Source organism: Chelonia mydas, chromosome 10 (assembly GCF_015237465.2).
Source record: "Chelonia mydas isolate rCheMyd1 chromosome 10, rCheMyd1.pri.v2, whole genome shotgun sequence".
Taxonomy (NCBI): Eukaryota; Metazoa; Chordata; order Testudines; family Cheloniidae; genus Chelonia; species Chelonia mydas.
Window position 1 is genome coordinate 49,687,457 of NC_051250.2, and position 26,150 is coordinate 49,713,606.

The 26,150-nt window shown below is 44.1% G+C and overlaps 1 long non-coding RNA gene across 2 annotated transcripts in view; it reads right to left on the reverse strand.

The window, feature by feature from the left end:
- LOC122462148 overlaps positions 1–24,008 on the reverse strand; it is a 93,135-nt gene extending 69,127 nt beyond the window's left edge. For both annotated transcript variants that reach the window (XR_006284525.1, XR_006284526.1), the window contains exons 1-2: positions 23,900–24,008; positions 19,200–19,349 (exon numbers count right to left, since the gene is read on the reverse strand). This is a non-coding gene — a long non-coding RNA (uncharacterized LOC122462148). The remainder of the gene's footprint in view (positions 1–19,199; positions 19,350–23,899) is intronic.
- Between the last annotated feature and the right edge of the window lie 2,142 nt (positions 24,009–26,150).

The window sequence follows — 26,150 nt, forward strand, 5'->3', positions numbered from 1 at the left end:
CAGAGCCTCTGAACGTTACAGAGCCCACATAAGTGACAGTGAAATGAGGGCCATCAATGTTTATTTAGACTATGACTAAGTGCAGAGGGCAAAAAGCACCAGTGTTGCATGAAACCGATGTCAATAATGCCAAAGCATTCAGAAGAGAGTGTAAATTGTACCATGTTTTTGTTATTAAAGAATACAGAGGACCAGATCCTCCGTTCTGGCCAAGCAATGCTCCATATAGGCCCTGAATGGGGGCGGTAAGTATTGCTAATCAACAGTTCTGTTCCCCCCCAATCCTTGGGCAGATATAGCCCCTGGCATAGCTCTCCTTTCAATTACATCAGTATTAGCAATTCCCCAGGCACCATTCCACTAGTTGGGGACTGCTGGAGCACAAAGCACTCTGGAAATCCTCTCGTCCATCCCAACATGCTCCTTAAGCTCTGAGTGGGTGGCTCAGAGGCAGCTGTGCCACTATGGCATTTCCCTATTTCAAAGGAATTGTAAGATGTATGGTACAGCCTGAACAGTTGGAAGGGAGTCTGAGGACAAAGTGATTGGTTCCCTTACTAGATTTATTGTCACATACAACTGAATGTGTACAAAAGACCCCAAATTTAGTTAACAAAAAACACAAAAACAGACCTATTCCTGAATGGGAGACGCCATTCTAAACTGGTTCATGTGCTTTGAATTTAGAAATCCCAGCATGAGAGGCTTCTCCTCCAGCAAGCACTTGAGTGGAAGATAGGAACAGACCAAAATAGTAGGCAGAGTGCTTACGAGTGGAGCTATGGCAAAGTGATGTGCTGACTGCTGAGTGCCAGCCCATAGGGATCAGCATTTTTTGGAGGGAAGGTGGGGTGAAAACTGATTCAAATCTTTATAACTGAAATAGTCAAACATGCTGTTTCCAGTTCAGGGGGAAACTAAGGAGAAAAAAAAATTCAGACATTTGGAAAATAACCAAACTCTAAAATATTTTCTCTTATTTATCTAATACAAAAGGAATCAGTCTCTTATTTGAGATGCATGTTGGTTAAAAAAGACAATTCAACAATGTGTATTTTGTATGGTGCCTGTCACACAACACTGCAGAGTAAAACAGTTGAATCATGATGAATAGCAGAGGAAAAGATTAACAGGGAGAGGCAAGACAAAAGACCCAAATTCATCCTTGCTGTAAAATCCACTGAGTTAAGTGGCATTACACAAGGGATGAATCTGGTCAGAAGTGTGGTGAGATGGTGACATAGGAAGGCTGTTGTTCCAGATGGCATGAGTTGCAGAGAAAATGCTCACACCAGCAGTGCTGAGATGTGTGAAGGAAGAGAGGAGGCCAGGGCTAAACAAGCTGAGACAATGCAGAAAAAGGCTGAGTTGATAAGATAGCTTGGAGCAAGTCCATGGGAGAGGCGTAGAAAGCAAGGCAAGCAATTTTCTACTGGATCCTAAAGTGCTTGGAGAAGTGTGTGTGGGGGCGGGGAATGATGTAGCCATGCTTCTTTGTATCCACAAGAAGGCTGGCAGAGATATTCTGCATATGCTGGTGTCTCGAGAGCTACGATCTGGGAAGACCGTAGAGAAGGGTATTACAGGCAACATGAGATGAGGGCATGAATAAGGACCAGACAGAGTGCTACTGGCCATGCTCTGGAATAATCCAGTGAACTTAAAGCCCAAAGGACAATGGTCTGTCCTGATTTGCATCTGACTGGAAGCAGTAGTGGGTGTTTACCTGTGACAGTACAGAGTCCCAACCTCAGGCCTTCTCTTTGATCCTAGCCAAATAATGGAATGTAAAATTCTGTGGCAACATCAGTCCTGGGACACACAAAGAGCACCCTGCTCAGATTGGTGTCAGGCTATGTGTCCATAGGCTCGGACCCTGGGTCAGGTAATTGGAGGAGACAGTGGACCCTCTCCCTCTCCTCTTCTTTCTGCTCTCCTGGGAGAGAGCACTGGCAGGGCTAGCTGGAGGGCCAGCAGAATGTTGCCGTCTGTAGCAGGGTCAGAAGGGTGACAATGCTCTGTCCAAGCTCTCGTTTAAGAAGATCACTCCTTGGTACTTAGGCTTCTCCCTCCTCAGCCTGTTCTAGGTCAATGGATCCAAAGAAGTGGAGCATGGGTGGGGGGTATCATAGGGTGGGGGAGACTGTGCCTCCCCAAACAGCCAGGCACAGCCCCACCCACACTCTGCCCCCAGACCCCATCCCTCTACTTCCCCTCCGCGCGACTGGAGTCCAGTCTTCCTGGGCCACGCCACCCGCTCTCCCGGCACTCCGGGGAGCTGCAGCCACGCAGCCCGCCCTCCTGGCGCTCCGGGGAGCTGTGGCCGCACCACCTGCCCTCCCATTGCTCCTGTGCTAGCGGGAGCTAGCCTGGGGATGGGGTGACGACTGTGGTGGAGGGGGCTCAGGGGGTGGTGGTGGAAGGGGTGAGGCTGGGGGCTAGCTTCCGGCAGCTGGCACTTCATGCCCTGCCCATGAAGTGGAAGAGAAATTGGAATTACTTTTGTTTTGTTTGCGTCCCAGCTCATGTTTACCTAGCCCCTGCTGAGAAACAGTAGAAATCTACAGTGTAGGCAACCCTAACAGTGCCACTCTTCCCCCAGAGAGATCCATATAACCGTTCCAGGTGCCTGTTCCTCGTAACAGCACAATAGTGCTACTACTCCCCTTTTTACATTGCACAGAAATGACTGCACTGGCTTCCAAACTTCTGTCAATGAATCGTACATTTCATATCAGCCTCTCAAGAAAAGATGGCTTGAGCCAATGGATACAGCAACACGGACTATAAATTACAAGAGTTTCCATCAAAATATCAGCATTACCGTTTATAGTGACTTCGGTTTCTCAGGCCAGCTGCATCCACAGCATTCATTAAACTCAGCAACATACAAAAATCAAAAATACACTGTACCAAAACAGAACAGAGCATTTTCAATTCACACGTAATCTCAATGCTTACCTATGGCTGTGAGAGCAGGAGATTTATTAAAATGTTAGAAAGAAGACTAGATTCCTTTGAAAATAAGTACCTATGAAAGATTCTGGGCATTGGATGGAGAGACTATCACCAATGAAGAGATAAGAAAAAAAATCACCAAATCAGTACCTCATTTCCATCAGAAGAAAGTGCTGGACATATCTGGGGCATGTACCCCAGATGCCAACCCACAGACTCCCACATGAAGTCATCAGGGGAAACCAACTGGTGTGAGGACATGAGGGCACCCCAGAGAAGCCTTAAAAAAAACCCTTAGCAGGGGGAGCAGAAGAGTCTCTCTCACCACCACAGAACAGATAGAAGCAGCAGGTCCAATCCTTCTTGGGCTTGGCTGAGCATTGCAGACTATTTTTACCACACTACAGCCAAATTGCCAGACAGACCTAACCAGGAAAAAAACAACCAAATGCAGTTCAGAGAACTGAGAAGCATCAGAAAGCCTTTAACGAGCTTCAGGTGGCCCCTAAATCTGACCCTGTACTAAGGGCTCCGAACTTCGACCAACCTTTCATCATAACCACAGATGCATCCGAGCATAGTGTAGGAGCAGTTTTAATGCAGGAAGGACCAGATCAACAATTCCATCCTGTCATGTTTCTCAGCAAAAAACTTTCTGAGAGGGAAAGCCACTGGCCAGTCTCAGAAAAAGAATGTTACGCCATTGTGTAGGCTCTGGAAAAGCTACACCCATACATTTGGGGATGGTGGTTCCACCTGCAGACTGACCATGCTGCACTGAAGTGGCTTCACACAGTCAAAGAGACGAACAAAAAACTTCAGTGGAGTTTAGCTCTTCAAGACTTTGATTTTGAAATACAACACATTTCAGGAGCCTCTAACAAAGTGTCTGATGCACTCTCCCGGGAAGGTTTCCCCAAATCAGCCGGGTAAAATTGTCCCTGCATTCTAAGTCATTGTAGTCCTTAAAATGTAAAAAAATACTGTGTAGTTCTTCCTGTAATTATTAGTGAAATTAGAAGTAAATGTTTCTTATTAACTCTGTTTCCTAAGCCTCCAGGAATAAATCCCAGCCAGTGTGGACCCGACCTAGACCAGGCTGGCCAACATAGTCTGTGATTTGGGGGAGGGTGTGATAAATGAAGGGCGGGGAGGAGCTCCCTTTTATGGGCACCCACCCAGCCAGTTAGCTATAAAATTCCTCCTTGTAGCTGTTCTCTACTTGGTTTACCTGTAAAGGGTTAAAAAGTCCACAGGTAAAAGGAAAGGAGTGGGCACCTGACCAAAAGAGCCAATGGGAAGGCTAGAACTTTTAAAATTGGGATAAAACTTCCCTTTGTCTGTTCTGTTGTTCTCTGGAGAGAGGGGACAGAGCAGAGACAGGGTTGGGACTATGCTGTAAAAAGCTTTTTGTCAGGTATGGAAATAATCAGATTATACCTAAAATTTACTCATAAATCAGAAAGTGTCTAGAAAGACGTGATTAGGTTTATTTCTCATTGGCTTGTGGACTCCTCTGTGATAAGCCCAAATGCTTTTTGTTTTGCTTGTAATCTTTAAGCTGGATCTCAAGGTGGTTATTCTTGATGTTTAATTTTTGTGAGTGGGTTTTTTAAATCTAACAAAAGCCTAAGTTCCAGATATATTTTCTTTTTTGTTTTTAACAAAATTTACCTCTTAAAAACAGGATTGGATTTTTGGTGTCTTAAGAGGTTTGTGCATATGTTGTTTAATTAACTTGTGGCAACAGCTAATTTCCTTTTGTTTTCTTTCTCAACTCTTCCCCGGAGGGGGGTGCAGAGTGAAAGGGCTTGATGTACCCCACTGGAAGGAATTCCCAAGTGCACCTTCCTGGGTCCCAAGGGGTTTTGCATTTGGGTGGTGGCAGCATCTACCCATCCAAGGTCAGAGAAAAACTAACTTTGGGAGTTTAATACAAGCCTAGAGTGGCCGATATTATTTTTTAGAATCCTTGAGGGCCCCCTCCTTTTGCACTTGAAGTGCCAGAGTGGGGAATCAGCCTCAATACTAAGTATCAGAGTTACCCCCCATTGAAATGAATGGGGCAGTTCACATCTCATGGAACTATTGTTTCAGGTTTTGCAAATACACACAAATCTGAATTAGCTAGCCTTGAAAATGTGAACTGAGTGGAATCCAAAAACCACAAGAGCTAGACACCTTCCACAAAACAAAAACAAAACAGATGCTGGAGAATTAGAAGACAGCACGAAAGAGGTGCTGGTACACTATATACCTGTGAAGCTGTATGTACTGAGGATACTTATGTGGCCCCCATTACAATAGTATCTGAGCATCTCAGTTAACACATTTATCCTCAACACCCCCATCAGGCAGGGCAGTGCTAGTATCCCCATTGTACAGACTGAGGGAGACTAAGTGAATTGCCCAAGGTCATACAGGGAGTATGTAGCAAAGCAGAGAATTGATGTTCGGTGTCCCAAGTTAGTAGCCTAACTAGCATGTCTTAGCTGAATCCAAGCTGTGGACCTCTGGATCTAAAAGCATGAACTTCTACTGCTTGATCTGCAGCACCTAATTATTTTCTGGGTTATGCAGAGTTTCCATTTTCTGAGTCACATATGCAGGGAAAAAGACATTTAAGAATAACATGCTTCCCACAAACCATGGAAAACTGAAGAAGAGTCATGCAATAACTTCAGCCAGTGTGCCAAACCTGAGAGCCTTACCAAGGCTTTCATCCTACAACCAGCCACAAAGCCACACCCCTTGTGAAGCTCCAGTGACTTCAGTAAGGCTTCTCATGAGTGTGGGCACCCACCCTGCTGATCTGATTGTAAGATCAGGCTTCAGTTCTTGCTTATGCAAAATTTGCCCCAAATTCAGCAAAGTTTGGCTCAGGCTTTGCAGGATTTCCATTGACTCTGAAGAAATCTTTTTTAACCTGCTGCTTAGTGGTAAGGGATGTGAAACTAACTGATGTAAATAAAATTGACAATGCAAAGAGCAGCTTTGCCCTGTGGCCATTCCCATCTTCCTGTTATTTATATTGTTTTTAATTGTGCCATTGGACAATGAGGAACTTGTGGGAATTTTTTTTTTAAGCACTCGTAGATATAATTAAATAGCTGCAAGGCAAAACAAAGCTTCAAATGGAAACATATAAAATGAATTATAAGAGCCACACATCATAGGACCTTCTCAATAAGAGAGATAGCAGGAAATCAGTTATGATGGGAGCACTAGCAGTAAGTTCAATGCTGTGTCCATAGCAAGCTCTAGAGTGGCAGCAATCTTCCTGGCCTCAGAATAAATCCATCTTTCCTCGCCCCTGAAGTGATATCCTGGGACCCAGACTATTAATCTACTGCCATACCTTTCCTGTGCAGCAGACATTGCAGAAATTCTCCTTCAGCAACCTGACAGGGCCAAACTGTTTTCTTAATTTTATTTCTGCCACCACTTAGTTGTCTCACCAGAGGCACCTTTATTTAAGCTAATAATGGCTGTAATAAATACAGGGCCTGCATCCAGAAATTCTACTGTCTTATTTCCAGGTTTGCAACTGAGATATTTTTCACCTGATAAGCAAAAGCGAGCTTGATGTGAGAAGGCTGCAGAGGGATTAGGACTTGATCCTGAAAAAACACTTTCACACATGAGTAACCCCAGGATCAGGCCATTTGCTTGTCTGTAACCACTGTAGCAGTGAGAAGGAAAACATTAAGGTTCCAGTCCTTCAGCTGGGTCCAAACGGGCTAATCCCGGTGACTGTCCATAGCCGTCGTACCCTTCATTCCTTAAAAGGGCTGACTCCTTTACATGTAATTTGAGCAGCTGTCTGATCAGGAGCAGTGCTGAGATGAGTTTCAATCTGCTGAATCATGAAAGTTCTTTTGCATGGACATGCTTAACATAGAGGTGCTAAAGGCAGTATTATAACAACTGATTTAGCCTCTTCTTGAGGAAGCAGCAGAGGGTTATTTTTTGGGGTGCAGACTCCAATATACGTATGTGCCTGACCTCTACCACTATGGATACCGCCTGAGCCTCTGCTTCCTCAGTGCTGCTCTGGCTGACTGCCCCTTTCCCTGCTCCTGTTTACATCCTCTGATGCGGACCAGTTTTGTCTCCCTGTTACCTTCTGCTCCCCCCCCGTTGTATCCACTTGTTGTTTCTTCTTCTACTTAGATTGTAAGTTTCTCGAGGGAGGAACTGTCTTTTTCCCTGTGCTCCACACCGCCTAGCATAATAGGATTCTGATTTATGACTGGGGTCCCTTGACTCTGCTTTAATACGAATAAACAAACATGAGGGCAGTAATCCCTCTGTAGAGATTTGTGGCCAGTAATCACGAACTCACTGGCTATGCGCTGTTCCTCTCCTGTGGCCTGCTCCCAGATTTCTACTTCATGGTGTGGAGTCCAGTTCTGTTGCATTGGAGAGTGCATAGAATCATAGAATCATAGAATCATAGAATATCAGGGTTGGAAGGGACCCCAGAAGGTCATCTAGTCCAACCCCCTGCTCAAAGCAGGACCAAGTCCCAGTTAAATCATCCCAGCCAGGGCTTTGTCAAGCCTGACCTTAAAAACCTGTAAGGAAGGAGATTCTACCACCTCCCTAGGTAACGCATTCCAGTGTTTCACCACCCTCTTAGTGAAAAAGTTTTTCCTAATATCCAATCTAAACCTCCCCCATTGCAACTTGAGACCATTACTCCTCGTTCTGTCATCTGCTACCATTGAGAACAGTCTAGAGCCATCCTCTTTGGAACCCCCTTTCAGGTAGTTGAAAGCAGCTATCAAATCCCCCCTCATTCTTCTCTTCTGCAGACTAAACAATCCCAGCTCCCTCAGCCTCTCCTCATAAGTCATGTGCTCTAGACCCCTAATCATTTTTGTTGCCCTTCGCTGGACTCTTTCCAATTTATCCACATCCTTCTTGTAGTGTGGGGCCCAAAACTGGACACAGTACTCCAGATGAGGCCTCACCAGTGTCGAATAGAGGGGAACGATCACGTCCCTCGATCTGCTCGCTATGCCCCTACTTATACATCCCAAAATGCCATTGGCCTTCTTGGCAACAAGGGCACACTGCTGACTCATATCCAGCTTCTCGTCCACTGTCACCCCTAGGTCCTTTTCCGCAGAACTGCTGCCTAGCCATTCGGTCCCTAGTCTGTAGCGGTGCATTGGGTTCTTCCGTCCTAAGTGCAGGACCCTGCACTTATCCTTATTGAACCTCATCAGATTTCTTTTGGCCCAATCCTCCAATTTGTCTAGGTCCTTCTGTATCCTATCCCTCCCCTCCAGCGTATCTACCACTCCTCCCAGTTTAGTATCATCCGCAAATTTGCTGAGAGTGCAATCCACACCATCCTCCAGATCATTTATGAAGATATTGAACAAAACCGGCCCCAGGACCGACCCCTGGGGCACTCCACTTGACACCGGCTGCCAACTAGACATGGAGCCATTGATCACTACCCGTTGAGCCCGACAATCTAGCCAGCTTTCTACCCACCTTATAGTGCATTCATCCAGCCCATACTTCCTTAACTTGCTGACAAGAATGCTGTGGGAGACCGTGTCAAAAGCTTTGCTAAAGTCAAGAAACAATACATCCACTGCTTTCCCTTCATCCACAGAACCAGTAATCTCATCATAAAAGGCGATTAGATTAGTCAGGCATGACCTTCCCTTGGTGAATCCATGCTGACTGTTCCTGATCACTTTCCTCTCCTCTAAGTGCTTCAGGATTGATTCTTTGAGGACCTGCTCCATGATTTTTCCAGGGACTGAGGTGAGGCTGACTGGCCTGTAGTTCCCAGGATCCTCCTTCTTCCCTTTTTTAAAGATGGGCACTACATTAGCCTTTTTCCAGTCATCCGGGACTTCCCCCGTTCGCCACGAGTTTTCAAAGATAATGGCCAAGGGCTCTGCAATCACAGCCGCCAATTCCTTCAGCACTCTCGGATGCAATTCGTCCGGCCCCATGGACTTGTGCACGTCCAGCTTTTCTAAATAGTCCCTAACCACCTCTATCTCTACAGAGGGCTGGCCATCTCTTCCCCATTTTGTGATGCCCAGCGCAGCAGTCTGGGAGCTGACCTTGTTAGTGAAAACAGAGGCAAAAAAAGCATTGAGTACATTAGCTTTTTCCACATCCTCTGTCACTAGGTTGCCTCCCTCATTCAGTAAGGGGCCCACACTTTCCTTGGCTTTCTGCCTGAGCTCTTTCTCTGCCCCCGGTGCAGTGGGAGGGCAGCAAGACTTTGGAGCCTTCTGTCACTGCTAGGCCACCATCTGAATTTTACTCACGGTGCAAAAAAATTGCATTGACGCTACCCTAGTATAGGTAAAATGATCAGGTTATCCCAGAAGGGTGGATGAAAGGTTCTAATGAAGAACAGAATAGACTGAGCAGATCCAGTTTGCCAGCATTTAGTTCTGGGTAAAGGATACAAGCACTGCATGAACTCTCGCAGCTCTTAGTGAAACAGCTCATTTCAGATATTTCCAGCCTCTGCCCACCCATCACTGGTGTGACAAAAACGGAAGGGGAACCAGCTGACATGGGAAGCAAATAGGGTTGCCAAGCATTCGGTTTTCAACCAAACACCCAATTGAAAAGTGACCCTGGCTACGGCAGCCAGGAAAAGCTGATGCATAAAGATTCTCAGAATACATCCCAGCTGCAGGAATTGCCACGTGGTGAGCGAAGCTGGCTATAGAGTTCCTTTGCCCACCCCAACTTGGTGCAAAGGGTCCACATCATAACAAAGACTAGGGATTGCTGTCTTTATAGCAATAGTGGCTTTATTAGGCTCCAGCAGTAACTTCTTGCACACAATTTTCTGCTACCACAGGAAACTGGATGCAGCAATTCAGGAAATATAAATTTAAACTCAGCACAGGAGACTTATGTGAGGAGGGAAAGGGGAAAATACGTCACCAGATCAGGTTACTGACTTTAAAAGAGACAGGGACAATAAGAAGAAGTGACAACCTGCTATGCACAGAAATGCTGTTACATCAGCCTTTACACAGGACCAACACAGTCCCTGAGCTTTTCAAAAGGGCTCCTAAACCATTACACACCTGACATTTACTGTAAGAACCTGAACACACACACCATATCAAATAGAACAGGAACATCCCTCAGCTCTCTTTGTACAGAGCACCCTGTGATTGCTCTCACTGCAGCTGGGGTCCTTCTCACAGGTGGAAGGAAAGAAGACCCCTTCCCATCTAGCCTGCTGCCTCTGAGCTATGAAACATTCTCAGGACTGATTTTCTGATTTGGCCAGTAGGTGGCAGTCCTGCATTCACCAACCTACACACAGTGGGAAGCTCCAGGTCTGAAATGCTTTTTCTCTAGAGCATTTACTTTAGAGAGTAACAAACTACATCTCTGTTACATTCTAAAAGGTATATTGTACTCTAAAGATATTTGTGCTCAGACACTCCATACAGACTAGCCCAAGTCACTAAGAGTTAATTTCATATTACACTATTAAGAGGTGCTAACCATAGCTGAACTCGTTCAGTTCCACTGCATCATGGGTGGGAAGGGGCAGCAATTTGGGACCCTGAGCAGGAGGTCTGAGAGCTTGAACTGATGTGCCAACGTGCCCAGCTCTGCATGGCGCTTGCTGTGTCTGAAAGTGCAAGGTGAGTTTGGGGGCAGAGCAGGAGATCTATTAGCCACTGTCCACCTTCCTCCACAGGAGTATATGCCCAAATGCTGCAGAAGATCTACCATGCTGAAGAATCTTTTCCCGCGGGAACCCTCTCTCCAGCAAGCCAAGCACTCAGGCTTGGTGCAGGGTGTTGACTTTGCTCCTAAATGAATACACTTGTCAAAGATACATCACTGAAAAATAAAAGTCATTGCCCCTTTCAGCAGGTGATCTCCTCAGCCAAAGTAAGGTTGAAGTACTTATTAAAAGTGTATTGTGTTGTTCTAGAGAGAGTCACTTTCCTGAGTCTACCTCTTAAAGGCTCTGTAACATTAATGCATGCCTTCCAGGTCATCTCCCTCTGCCTTCTCAGAGCTGCTGGCTGGGAAAATACTTGCCATTATATTTGGGAAAATGCACAAGAGTAAATAGGAGCAATTCTGTTAGCTTTAAATTTTAATTCACTTCATTATTGACAATTCTGTTCTATTGTATATAAGTTCTTATACCGTGCTCATCACTATAGTATCTAAACGCCTTCCAATAGTGCATTAAGCAATGTGATTACACATCTGTCGTGTTGTTTGTTCTCTTCCCCTCTCCCCAGGGGGAGCAGCATGTGCAGTGAGTGTCTTGTTTTGGTAGGGTTTTTTTGGTTTTGCTGCTCTTAACTTTTTGATCAAAATAGCTGCATTCTAGTATCAGTAAGTCAGCTCCAACAGGCCTATCCATTGGTCCCCGGTGTTCGTAGCTCAAGGCCAAGAAGGAGCACTAGAGCCAGGCCAACATACCCTCCTTTGGTTAAAGATGGGATTTTAAATGGTGTGGATCAAAAATGGGTCTTGTGCTCTTTTTTGGTTGTTGGGTTTTTTTGTTTTTTTTTTGTAAAGCTGGCCTTAGAATTCAGTTGTTTTAAGGCTGCTGGGGTTTGGGGGCGGGGGGAGGGATTAACCACAGAAATATTAGGAGCATCAACTCTAGTTTCCCTTGGCTTTGCTAAGGGGCTTTGGAAGGTCTCAGGGACATTTACTTTTAGCTCTCACACCTTAGCTGGAAGGGAGATGACTTTCTGCTCCCCTTCTCCAAAATGCTAATTATACATTGAAGTTTAATGGGGTTAACACCCCCCCCCCCATTGAATCAATTTTAAACGGCCTGACTGAAAAGGCCTCCCTCCACCTCTTGTTCTTCATTCGTGTGATGCTGTCATTTTTCTGGTTCTCCAGTCAGAGTCTTCCAGGCTAGATAATATATGAATTTTTAATGTACAAAAATAAGCAAAAGCTACATCTCTGCCTTAAGCCTCCAGAAATTTTAAAGAATGCTTTAATCATCATATAGAAGCAGAAGACTCACAAACCCACTAAGTTTTTTCTTTGCAGCTCACTTGGAGAAGGTCACTTGTACTGAACATATGTATTCTGAAGGGATCATGTACTGAATGTCATGCATAGACAGACAGACCGACCATTACATTTGTTTTTGCTGATATATATCATACCTGCTGCTTAAATCCTTAAAATTCCTATTGGATGCTTGGGAACACTCATAATAAACCCTCTATATGTCCATTTTCCTTTTAAAGCACATATTTTAAAGCCCTTTTTAATTCTCCATTCTGAAAGATTTTGGCCTTAAGAAAGAAATCAAAGGTTAAAAAGGTAGGTTTTAAGGTAGAAAACAGGATAAGAGCTCCCTGAGAAATCTCCTTCCCTTCTCCCCTCACCCTGGGCAGCAAATACTGAACATAATTGATCCCTAGTAAGATCTGACGGAAGGACAGTTTTGAAAGCATCCAATTCCCAATCCCTTCCATCTTCCCTCTACAGTTAGAAGAAGAGACTTTAGAAGAGAAAGAGGACTGCTCAGGCATATACTTTCTGGCAACACAAACATCCATTGACCTCAAATCTCCAAGAGAATCTGAAGGAGATAGTATATGGCCAACCCTCAAGAGGAGAACCTGTGAAGTGATTCACCCTTCTACAACATGTACACTTATTTCATGTATAGTAGACAAATGAAAAAATAACCAGTTACAGTTATGGCTGCTTATTACTTTAATTTGACAACAATTACTTCCAGTGAGAGTGGAGTGGGATTTTAGCAGCATGCAGATTACTCAAAATTATTAATCTTACAGCATCCAGGACTTGCACACCCACCCTAACTGGTCACACCACCATTATCAAGGAACGGGAAAACATTTCCTCTAATCCTCTCCCCACCCACCTCAGCATTCTGGCTGCTACGTTCTGGTTTCTGGGGTCAAAGGTCTACGAAGAACATTTTACCACCCTCCAGTCAACCAGATCCTGCTGCTTGCTCTGCAAAAACAAACTATGAACTATTTCAAAGCCATTGTTGGTTCTCCTCAGTCACTACGGATCTAATCCTGCAGCCCTTAGTCAAAAAGCTCTCCTTGAAGTCAGCAGAGCAGATGCAGACTCAGAGGTGCTGTGCCTCAGCAACTCCCACTGAAGCTTGAGTAGAGATGAAGCAAAGCCCTTGGGATTTGAACCAATAGTAAGACTTGGGCCAGTTATAGCACTGTAAACTGGCAGGGTGACCAAGCAGAAACAAAAACCAAGCCTCATGCAGTAAGATCTGTTCAACAGAAGAGAATCTTCATACACACAGTCTAACCAAGGTAACACAAAGTTAAAAAAAAAACTGCCCCACCCTGAGCATCCACCCACTCTTAAGAACCTAAGTTGGGAGTATTACTTCCACCAAGCACACACACGTGCTGCTTTCTGACACAGATTCTTTGTCCCAGTCCAGCTCCTATACGCTGCTCTGATGGTATACAGGGGCTGTACAGACACCGTAAGGGGCCGTGGGAGAATTACTGCAGCACAGACACTGTGGAGTTAATGTGGGTGACCCTATGCTCTGCCCCTTGCAATTATTGGCCGGGGGTGAGCTGAGGGCAGATCCAATGCAGGCTTACAGCATATGGGCCTTTGGACAGTTTAGGCTGTGTTGCAGCCTAATTAGATAAATAGAGACGCTGGGAGCTGTTCTAACTTACTCCAGGGGCCATTTTGTGCCTCTAGCAATGCAGACTCCTGAGGGCACAAAGGGGGCATCAAGTCCCCTGTCTCCTGGAGGTGCAGCAAAGAACAAGACCCTCTTGCTTCAGCATCCTTTTTTATAGCCCATCCCTTACATAGGTGTTGGGGGCTGGGACTGGAAAGGGGAAGGAATGCTGAAGTTAATTCTTTGTGTATTGGGGGGTTAGGAAGTGTCCCTTCATCTTGCCACAAGCACTAGGCCATTTTTCCAGTATCGTATTAACATCAATTAATTCATTTTTAAATAAGATATAAAAATATCAATTGCTCCCTGTCTAAAAAGGAGAGAAGAGACAGCCCACCCCTGCAAGGAGAAGATTGGGCAACCCAAACTGAGCTGGGAGTTTGATCTCAATACAGTTTCCTGTAATTTTACAGATTAGCTGGACATTATCGGTCTGCACAGTTATATGTTAAGTAGTCATGGGATTGAGACTGGGAAAACACCATAAAGGAGCAATTGCAGACGGGAGGCCAAATGTCTTCAGGAGGTGTACTACATCACTGAACCAGAGCCATCGTGTAAGCCTAACAGCTGCAGTCATTGTAAAGATTTTTTTTATTCTTATTTGAATTTGTGTATGCACTCAGTAGCGTGGATGCTGAAACAACTGGTTAAGTGTTTATATTGACAATTAAATAAGATACCCTGGGTTAGCCTACGTGAAAGCACACCATCTCCAACTGTCAAAAGTCCCAATCCCTGTATTGATTTTGTAAGGTATTATAAATATATTTTGGGGAGTTTAGGCCCATGTTATATGGTTCATTTTAAAGGAAAATAAATTTCTAATTAGGGATGTTAATCTAGATAGGTTGCATTGCAACTGCTGTGCTATAACAGGTTTGGGGTTTTTTGGAGTGTTATTCATAAAATGGAATTTAAAATTAACTGTGTGTATGAATAATTGTCTGATGATAAAGACTGGATTCATAAGGAAAGGAAGAAAGTGAATCCTATTATTTACTAAAAGTAGAAATGATGATAATAATAGGATTCACTTTCTTCCTTTAACATCATACAACATCATACTTTTAGTATTTAGAGGGTTCCCATAGAAAATCCAGCTGCAGTCTTTTACAAGGATAGGAATTCATGGTCTGTGCACATACTTTGTCAGAGGAATTCTGTAGCACAGAATTGGTAAATCAATTGATTTACCCTTCCCCCTACATAGGTTATATAAAAAATGGGGTGATTTCTCAGCTAGTCCTGCAAAGGAGGCATCTGAAAAGAAAGCAGAAGAAATACGTCCATATCTCCAATTTCTTTATTGGAGCTTTCTTCTCTCATTTACCCTGTTGTATTCCCTAGAGTTTGCAAAGTCTGTCTTGTTAAGAAGCTGTCAGAATTTCTGTTAAGCACATTTGTGAGATTTTTCGGGAGGCCCTATAGTTTAAAGAAAGGAGGCCAACAACAGATGAAAACAATGACAGACAAGTGAATCTCATAATGCTTCACTTCCCAGGGATGTCAATACAATCAAAGGAAGCTGCACCACGAATGTAAATGTGTCCACGCTGCTCAAGAAAATATATAGTCCGATGACTCAAGAAACAGCTAGTAACACTGCAGCCCAAATTTCCCAAAATTTAATTAGGAATGTGAAAATCAATTGTGACCAGGTTTGTGACTGCAAAGATTGTATGATGAACCCTAGGCACTTATGTGCTGCATTATTAAGTGCAATAGAGCAGTGGTTCTCAACCCAGGCTACATGTACCCCTTGGGGGTACGCAGAAATCTTCCAGGGGGGTACATCAGCTTGTCTAGATACTTGCCTAGTTTTAGGACAGGCTACATAAAAAGCACTAGAAAAGTCAGTACAAACTAAAATTTCGTACAATGACTTGTTTATACTGCTCTACATACACTATACACTGAAGTACAATATTTATATTCCAATGGCTTTATGCTATAATATGGTAAAAAATGAGAAAGTAAGCAATTTTTAGTATTAGTATGCTGTGACACTTATATTTTTATGTCTGATTTTGTAAGCAAGTGGTTTTTAAGTGAGGTGAAACTTGGCGGTACGCAATCCTTTGGGATTGGTAGAACTTTCTTGTATGATGAATAAGATTTTCAGTAATCCTCATCATATTTGACTTGGGTGTCTGGGTGGAGGCCTAAGGCTGGGTTACTTTAATGGAACTGTGTTGTTGGCTTCTGGGTAACAAGTGAGGTGTTATAGAAGCTGTTTTGTCCTGGCTTGGTAAATCTAAGTATTGGAATATCCAACAGCTTTGGGGATTGTCTGCCCCATTCTTTGCAATTCATCCTAATTGAGTGACCCCAGTTGGCTCCCCTGGGACTCCGGTCACAGCATATATTATTTTTATATTTAGATAAGAAAGAGAGAGAGAGAGAGAGAGAGACTATTGAAAATTACATCATATACTACACCTACAAATAAGCTTGAGCTCTCATATATAGTGATGCCTAGTTACAGAGGGGTAATTAGAATCCATGTAGGAGAGGCAAAAAGTTCTAGCCTGGAATTTACTTGTGCTTGTCACAGATTAAATGTGTTGGTGATGCAGGAAGTAGACTCCCCACTCTGCCCATTCCTCGTGCATGGGCAATTTTCACAAGTGACTATACCAAGTCAATCCCAGATCATATTTCTACCCTAGTCTAAATTGATTTTATTTACTCATTTGCCCAGTGTCACTTCACACTGTAAGACGTAACAAGCAGATGGAATTTTAGCTCTCACCTGGCAGAATTCAAAATAGATTTTCAGCTAAGCAAGATATTATGCGGTCTACAGATTTTCAATTAGATATTAATTCTCTATAAATATATCCAGGCTTTATTTACAAACCAAGATATTAACCCATATACCAGCAATCATTCTGAATTTGGATATTTCATATGGCATTGAACTAACAATTCTACTGGACCACATACTAACATAAATCTGTCACAAAGCAAATCTGTTATAGGTTATGTGGGCTTCTGTAAATAAACCACACACACACACACACACACAAAAATTATTCAGGAGGGAAAAATAGATCACCTATTGAGCAACACACATCACTCATTGGATTTTATATACCACTTGCAGAAGCAGACAAGTCAACTAGTGAATCAGATCTATTACCTGCTGAATTCAGATATTATATATGATTCAGTAAGCAATATATCTCTTGTAATAGACACATCCCTTCTTAAACCAGATGCAATATATCACCTTCCATGTCAGATAACAATGCTGTATACTAATCTGTGCTAACTTAAGATAACATCCTCAGACTCAAAGCTCCCAGTGTGATACAGTGGGAAAGAAAGCAAATGGGATACCTGGAGGTATAAGCAGAGGAAGATCAAGTAGAAGTAAGGTGGTACTGTTACTGCTTGGCATTAGCGAGACAGTACTGGAATGCTGTGGACACCAGAACTGAACCCTCTTTAAAAAGGATGTTTACAAACTGAAAAGGTTCAGATAAGAGCTGCAAAATTAGAAGCCTGGAAAACCTTTTCAGTGAGAGACTAAAGAAGCTCAGTCTATTTAGTTTTTCTAAGAAAAGGTTAAGAAGTGACTTGGTCACAGCATATAAGCATCTACAGGGCAGAAAGATTTCTGCTAGAGGGCTCTTTAATTTATCTAACAGAGGCATAACAAGATCCAATGGCTCAAAGCTAGAAATAAGGTGAGATTTTTAACAGTGAGGGTAATTAACCACTGGAATAACTTATCTAGGGATGTGGTAGATTCCATCACTTGAAGTCTTTAAATAAAGATTACATGTCTAAAAAGATATGCTCTATCTTAACCAGAAGAGATGGGCTAGATACAGGAATCACTGGGTGAGCCCATAGCCTGTGTTGTGCAGAAGGTCAGACTAGGTGCTCAGTGGTCCCTTCTGGCTTTATAAATCTATGAAACATCACATTGATATAGAATCAAATATATTCTTCTTGTGAAGTGTGTAGGTATATAAAAATACACAGGCTAAAAATATAACTCATTGCATCAGCTATGTATTTATACATCAAATCCTGAAAGAACTAGGGTACAATAATTAGTAAACCCAATACAGTAATCAACTCTCCAGCACACACTTTTCTCATCTCGAAATCAGAGGTGGTCCTGAATTGGAATTCCAGATAAAAACATACACATCTCACAACCTACAGGAAAGTCTGGATTTGGATCTGGATCCTAATCTGGACTCCATGAGTCAAGCCCATCTCGTTCCCTTGACTGTCCTGTCTTCTCAGGGGATATGAGCTGGGAATCTGGAGAGCTGGATTTTACTCCTAATCTTTGACTTTGTGTGACCATGGGCAAGTCACTGAAACTCATATGCTCCCATTTCCCCATATATAAGAGGGCAAGAATGATACCTTGACAGCTTTGTGAAGTGTTTGTGGATCTATGACTAAAAAGTTATCCACATGTGCTAAATATTATATCTTTGGGTCAAATGTCAAACTGCTGCAGCAAATGTTCAGGTCACCCACAGCTCCACAGTAAGAAACTTCCCTTGTGTTTAATTTTTATTTTAGTAATTCCATACAAATTTTTTAAAAAAATCAATATACAAAAGAAAACCCGTACTCTCCAGAAACAATTCTGGACTAACTCCCTTTGCATTGTGAGTGAATAGGAACAGATTCTGCAGAAGTGAAAGGGATGCTTTTTCAAGTTATTAAGTTTGGAGCTAAGAAAAGATAATAGCATTGAAAAGTTCATGGAGAAGTATAAAGGGAAGAGAAGGGAGAGAGTATGCAGGAGAGATGGGTAAGGAGCTAGTAGAAACAAACTACAGCTATCTGGCAGACCCTGCGTGGACATACAGAGCCGTTCTGCTGACTCACTGTGGCACTGAAAGCAGGCAGGTTTCATAAGCTCCAATTTAGGATGATAAAAGGAAGAGAGCTTGTCATAAGAGAGGGGGAAGGAATTGACATAGGAGATGTTACAGGAAAAATTCCTATAAACAGCCAACTCTAGCTCAAATTTATGTTTCCTGTTCTCAAGAACAAAAGCTTGTGGAAGAGGAATGAGTTATAGATGCTGATCCAGACTGTGCATGCTTGTGTTGGCCAGGGCGGGGACTCCACCTGTTAACACACCCAAACACCCATTTTATATTTTCTTGTCTAGGGATAAGAGGGCCATTCTGCACACATCTCCCTGTCACTTTTAAGGGCTCGTTTTATTATTGGATATATTGCTGTGGAACCAAGGATCAGGGCCACATCATAGTAGGCGCTGAACAGACATGCAGTATAAAGTCATCCCTTGCCCCAAAGAGCTCACAGTCAAGGGTCCTTCAAACAAACTAAATCTCACTAACACCTATATACATGCATAGGAATAATTTTGCCAACGATTGAAGCGAAGCAACCTCAGGGGAGGAACACCGCAGCTGTCTATACAACAGTTTAGGACAAGAAGTGAAGAATACTATACACATTTAGTACTGCAGAGGGAATTCTGTGGTCACACACACCTCTGTTACCCCCAAGTAAATCCACTTACCTCACCAGGGAGCTCCAGCTCCCATTCATCAAGAGAAGCGATACTTCCCTTGAGATACATACTGCATTTGGTGGGGGAAATCTCTCTGGGCCACACAGAGGAACGTGAAGGGCTGTCTTCTCCGCAGAACCTGGTCTGGACCTCGACATTCTAGGTGGAACAAGACAGAAGGAAACTGTTAGCTCAGCTGCAAAACAAAGCCTAAAGCAAGAAAACAAGAACAGGAACAAAATTAAACATATAAAACTAATTGAATCCATGAAAGCTGGTCACAAAGTCAAGCTCTTATCTCTAAGCACACCATCACCAAAAGATGCCTTAGCACAGCACGTGCTGGGCCTCCAGAGTCAGAAGCTCAGGGGTAGATGGCAGACTATCATGGTTTCTGCATAGATAGCATGAGGGGATATCCCTTGCCCTTCATGGTGTTTCACTGGCAACAAGTGGTGCAGCAGCAGGCAGTGTTGTAGGAAAGAGGTCTCTATTCAGAAGGCTGAGTGGTCAGTTATATGCTAGGACTCTCAAGAGTAAGAGCTAGCAGTCTGGACCAGCCTGCATTCCTGTGGCTACATCAGACTACGTCCCTCCTGAAACCCAACCCTCTTTCCCCAGTTCCATTCATCATGATACATGTGGTATCCATACAGCTCCAGAGGCAGGACAGAACCATTCAAAGCATCCACTGGAACAAAGCAAGTGTGATCAGGTGCACAAAGACATTATACCCCCCAGACAGTCTGTGCTGGCTCCTGGGAGTTGTGGCATAGGCACAACACTCTGCAAGGAACGTTGTGTGCGGTGCACTGCATGCACCTGAAAAGGGTGGCTAGTGGGAGTGCCCCAGCCGTTACTGCAATCTGCAATGGTTCAATTCTATAGTGAGGGCACAGGCCTTTGAGCTCTGTCAGACACATGCCAACGAGCTATGGAAAAATCAATGATATCTTCTTCAGAGTCACCTAAAATTCCTGCATGACAAGAACAGATACCAAATTATGGCCAAAGAGAACCAGTCTTCCCCACTGAAGTAAATGGCAGGCACTTTTGTCACTGGCTTCAGTGAGAACAAAGTCAGAGCTATAGTGCCATAATTTCTATTTAACTAAAAGGACATAAGAGCAAAAACCTGAAGGCATTAAGGCCAGAAAACATCTGAAGATCTTTCCGCTGACCACAAGGGAAGTAGAAATAGAGGAAGTCTTGCAGGTGCTAGGAAGGGCTTGGTCTGCATCCCAGCTGAGGGGACCGCAGAGTCCTTCCAAGACAGGTGTAGCTAAAAAGCTGGTATCAGCCAGTGCGGGCACAGAGAGAACTGAAAAGCCAGGAGAGCGAGGCAGGGAGGTGGCAGTGCCCAATGCTGCTGTTGTCTGATTTGGAGCCAGAAAAAGGAGTTTTGTGCATTCCCTTTTTTTGGAGGGGTTGTCTTTTTCAAGCGCTCTCTTTGCACACCTCGCTCTACTCATACATTTGGCCATCAGATCCTGTCCTGTGCAGATGCCCTGTGGAGTCAGAACAGGGAGCTCCGTCCTCCACCACACTCAAGCAGCAACAGGGCAGGAAAACCTGCTAGCAGTAGGATGGTTTCCAGCTCACTGGCACTCCATGACTCAAGGTGGCTTAGAGATACAGTCATGCCCTTGTCCTCACCATGCACATATGGTACAGTCTGCAGTACATATTGGATGGGGAGCACATAAGGCTACTCTCTGGAGCAGCACTAAGGTGCTCACTCTCCAGAGTGTAGTCCCTTCTGCAAATCTCCGCTGAGCCTTCTTGTGCTGTGGCAGGATGGCAGCTCAGGGATCCCTGGATAGCTGACCCTTTATTTTTTTGTGCAGCTACTAACATTAAGGACAGGATTTTTGCCCTGTGTGCGTATTAGAAATAGCCTCACTGCAGTATGTAGTTTCTTTTAGAAAGCAAAATGGAAAACAAGGATTCCCTGCTCCCAGATTTAATCAGGGCAAATACCCTCCTATGTCTAAGCCATGGGTCTGACTTTGCTCTCACTTAAACTGGTGTAAGTCAGGAGTAACTCAGCAAAGTCTGTGGAGTTACGCTAGTTTAAAATTGGCATGGCAGGAGAGTAAGGGCCAGTATTTATCAGAAGGATGACCCCAATACACAGTCACACTGTTGCCTCTGATTTTTGAAGTATCAAAAAACAAAACAAAAAACCAAATTACTCCTGAGTTCTAATAAGCACAACTGGCATTAAGGAAAATAAAGAGGTTACAGAGACGAAGTCCTCATAATGATTTCCTTTCAGTCATAACTTATTACATCTACATAATAGAATCCTGAGAAAACTAACGATAGCAGATTCTGTCAGCATTCAAGACTCTGTGAAACTTCAGGAATTACACCCCATTATTGTCCTAAATTATAGATAACTTTCTCCCTTTAGTTGCTGATATGGAACATGTTTTTTCTGCAAGGCAGTTAGATAATGTCAGCACAAATTACTGCTTTCCACACAGTGTAGATGATAGGACCAGAGGCATTAAAGAAGCTTAAGAAAAGCAAATCAGAATAGACAGAAGGAACTGCTCTCCTTAACTTGAAAATAACAAATGTTTGTAGTAGCATGCTGGATAAGTCGAGAGAAAAATATCTGGGTCACTCAAAAAGCTTTATAAGCTCCATGTAATGAAAAATCAAAACTGAAGTTTAGATTCTCTTGCAGGATGAAAGAAGAGCAATTGAAGTCTCTATCTTTAGATATCTCCTCTCTTCAGCTCTACACTGGATATTATACCACTATTAATATCAGTATATAAGCATTTGTATTGGCTAAACAGGAAAACTTTATTTCTGGCTTTGTACATAGATTGTCAAAATAACCAGAATATGAATGCAGGTTATTTAAAGTGCTTGTCTACCTGTCTTCCATTTGTTGGGCCTTTCCCAGTGGGGCACAATTGGAGAAAGGGTAGAAGGAATGATAGGGAAGTTACATATCAGTGAAAGAATCACAAATTCCATAGCATTCTTTGTCACTTGATTTACTGATAATTAGTTTGAGTCTCAGAAATTACTCCCTTATCCTTCAGAGTTTTACTTCATTACCATTTGATTCCTGTACCATGTTGCATTAAAAGTCAAGCTCTAGGTTGCCACCTGCTGTTTCATTGTTTACATTTCAATCTTCATGATTGAGAGAAGGGGCCATAACAAGAAATCTTACAGGGGATTAGCAAAAACAACAAGGAATCCTTGTGGCACCTTAGAGACTAACATTTATTTGGGCATAAGCTTTCATGGGCTAAAACCCACTTCATCAGATGCATGGAGTGGAAAATACAGAAGAGAGGTATAAATACACAGCATAGGAAAAGCTGGGAGTTGCCTTACCAAGTGAAGTGAGCTGTAGCTCATAAAAGCTTATGCTTAAATAAATTGGTTGGTCTCTAAGGTGCCACAAGTACTCCTTTTCTTTTTGAGAATACAGACCAACATGGCTGCTACTCTGAAACTTACCAAGTGTGTGTGGGGCAGGAGGGGTCATTGCTCATGAGCCAGTTGAATTGAATTGACTTGTGGGGGGGGGGGTGGGGGTGGTCAGTGCTAACAAGCCAATTCAATTGGTTTGTTAGCACTGACTCCCCCCCACACACACACACACTTGGTAAGGCAACTCCCAGCTTTTCATATGCTGGGAATTTATACCTCTCTACTGTATCTTCCACTCCATGCATCTGATGAAGTGGGTTTTAGCCCACAAAAACTTATGCCCAAATAAATGCGTTAGTCTCTACAGTCCCACAAGGACTCCTCATTGTTTTTGCTGATACAGACTAACACGGCTACCACTCTGAAACCTTACAGGGGATTGTTAACTATAGGCACAAATACCCCCTTTGCAGGAAATTCTGCCAGAGAGAGCTGTACAGGAGGAAGCCTCTGAGAGATTCTCTTTGTGAAGCACTCCCCAATCATTCTCGCCCCAGTCCAACTGCAGAACAAGCCCTGATATCCACCCACAAACCCTGGGATCTGCAGGGATCATCTTGTGTATGTGACTAGGGTACTGGGATAGGATTCAAGAGAGCTGGGTTCAGCTGTTGTGGCTGTTACAGACATTCCTGCACTATTGCAATCCTCTCATACCTTAAGCCACTGCACCTGGAGTCAGAAGATTAAAAACATGATCACTGAGATTTTCATGTAATTAAGATTTTAGGCTTTAAAGCTGTGAAAAAAAACCTTGCAAATGTGACCCAACTGTACCCTAAAACTCAGAAACCAGAGGACAGATAATAGGAACCTGACATTTAGTTGTATGTGGTTCTACTCGCTAACATAGCACCCCCTGGTGTTGGACCATAGTATTGCAGCCATTTTCATCCCTAGCTCCTCCTTGTTTACCACTTCTTTGGTTCTTCTTTAGTCCTGCAATCTTCCATAGCCTAGCCCTCAAGACAAGTCACCTCTTTCCAGTTCTGTCCCCTTCCAAGGTAGGAACAGTCCAACTAAAAAATCCACAGCAACATCCAAACAGAAGATCCTTCCACCCCTCAGGCTGTGGAGAAGTTCCCTACTTTTTCACCCCAATTCCCAGGGACTACAGAGTTCCTTCTTTACTCCTTTGGCTGAGCACTGACTTCCAGATTTTTTTTCCATAGAGACCTCTCCCAACCATCTCCCCTCTACAGGGACCCTGGCAGTGTCTTCCTCCCAAGAAGCTCCCTGTTTCTTACACGTCTTATCTCAGGACCTTCCCACCAAAGCCCAACATGCTCTCCATGGTTCTCTCCAGCCAGTCTTCATCAGGCCCTTCCCAGAGAGAGGGAACTCCCCTTATTCCTCTCCCTGGGATCTATTCCTTACTGAGTGGCCTTTCCTCTCTATCTACTTCTCCATGAGCTTTTCACAGCTGGGATCACTAATTGTAATTGAGTTACCAAATCAAGATCAGTTGGGGGGATGGGGGGGGGTTAACTGCTAAACCACTGACAAGGCTGAGCCCAACTCCCCTTAAAGAGCCAGCCTGCCTGTCACATTAGTATTTAAAAATCTCAGGATTTTTAAGCAAGTCTTAATGAGGCAGGCATGACTCATGATATTTGGAGTTAGTAATACTGCTGGTGCAGATACAGTCAGCCCCAAACTTCCAAAAGTGCCATTGATAATGAGTGCCCAACCTGAGGCCTGTTAAGATGGCTCCTCTAGTGCAGGGGTTCTCAAACTTTATTTTACCGCGACCCCTTCTGACAACAAAAATTACTTCAGGACCCCAGGAGGGTGACTGAAGCCTGAGCCTGCCCGACTCCCACTGCCCCGGGTGGAGGGGCCACAGCCCGAGCCCCACCGCTCCGGCCTGGAGGGCCAAAGCTGAAGCTCAAGGGCTTGAGCCACAGGCAGGGGGCCTGCAACCTGAGTCCTGCCACCCAGGGCTGAAGCCCTTGGGCTTTGGCTTCAACCCTGGGCGGTGGGGCTTAGGCTTCAGCCTTGGGCCCCAACAAGTCTAGGCCAGCCCTAGCAACCCTGTTCAAAGGAGGTCGCAACCCACTTTGGGGTCCTGACCCACAGTTTGAGAACCACTGCTCTAGTGTATGTTAGAGGCCACAGAATGTCAGAGGGGAGAGGGTATGTGTGAGGAGGTCAAGGGTCTGACTGCACCTCCAGAACAGCAAATCATGTCCTCTTGGGTCATGGAGCATCAGTGGGCACATTAGCCAGGATTCCATCCTAGGTGTACAGAGTACTAACAGGGTATCCTGTCCTGCTGCTGTTTGAGCGTGCGGTGGGGGAGAAGCTCCCTGTTCTGTCTGACTCCGCAAGGCGTCCACACAGCACAGGGCAAGATCTGGCACAGTCCATCAGAGCACAACCACTCCCTTTCTTAGATTTTATCTACACTAGTCACTTCCAGCTCAGGTAGACATACACGTGCCAGCGGTGATAGTATGCTAAAAACAGCAGTGTAGCCACAGCTACATGCGGAGCAGGATGGGCTAGGCACACTGAATACGATCCCATCTGAAACCCTAAGTAGACACTTGGGGTGGCTAGTTTGTCCTGCTGCGGCTGTGCTACTATTTTCAGTGTGCTAGCTCAATGAGAGCTAGCGCGGGTGCCTCTACCCAACGTGGAAATGACCCCTTCCCCCAGCCTCAGTGTAGACATGGCCTTATTATCTTTTTGCTGGCCAAATGTCCGCGTAAAATCAGAGAGTGCAGACCAGAGTGTGACTAGAGAATATTTGAAAGAGACAAAGAAGAGGAACACACAAAACTTCTCTTCCTTGCTCTAATTCAGAGGAAAACAGCATCCAAAATTGTGATCACTGCTACACATGCCTCAACCTCCTCCTGAGTGTAGTGCATTTCCAGGGAATCTCCATAGGGCTGGGAGAGTCGTCGATTCCAAAGCCAAAAAGGACCACTGTGATAATCTAGTCTGACCTCTTATATACCACAGGACACAAAACTTCCCCAGGACAATTCCTAGAGCAGATATTTTAGAAAAACAGAGCCTGCTGGACTCCATCCTGCTTCCATGCAGGTGGAGGAAATCCATACACACAGAAATCCCCTCTCTAGGTGGATCTTGGCGTCACAATCAGGCTGTATGTTCTCATGCTGGTATTTTTCACAGTGAGCTCAATCCAGTCCCCTCTGAAATCAGTGGGAATTATGACAGTGAATTCAGTGGAAGGAGGACTGGGTCAACCCAAAGTACTACAGTATTCAATAGTAATATTCAAAAACACTGCAGCTTACAACAGAGATACTGCAGAAAAAGCAAACAGGCACAGGAGCTCAGAAGACATATAGGCAATTGAAACTCAGGTAGGAGACAGTTGGAACTACAGCTAGGATTTACGGGAGCCAGTGAAAGCCAATGGCAGCTGGGTGCCCAATTCCTTTAGGTCTCTGGAACTCCCATCCCACATCTCCGGGAAGGAAAGAAGAGGCAATGGAGGGAGAGCTACACGTGTGCATGTGT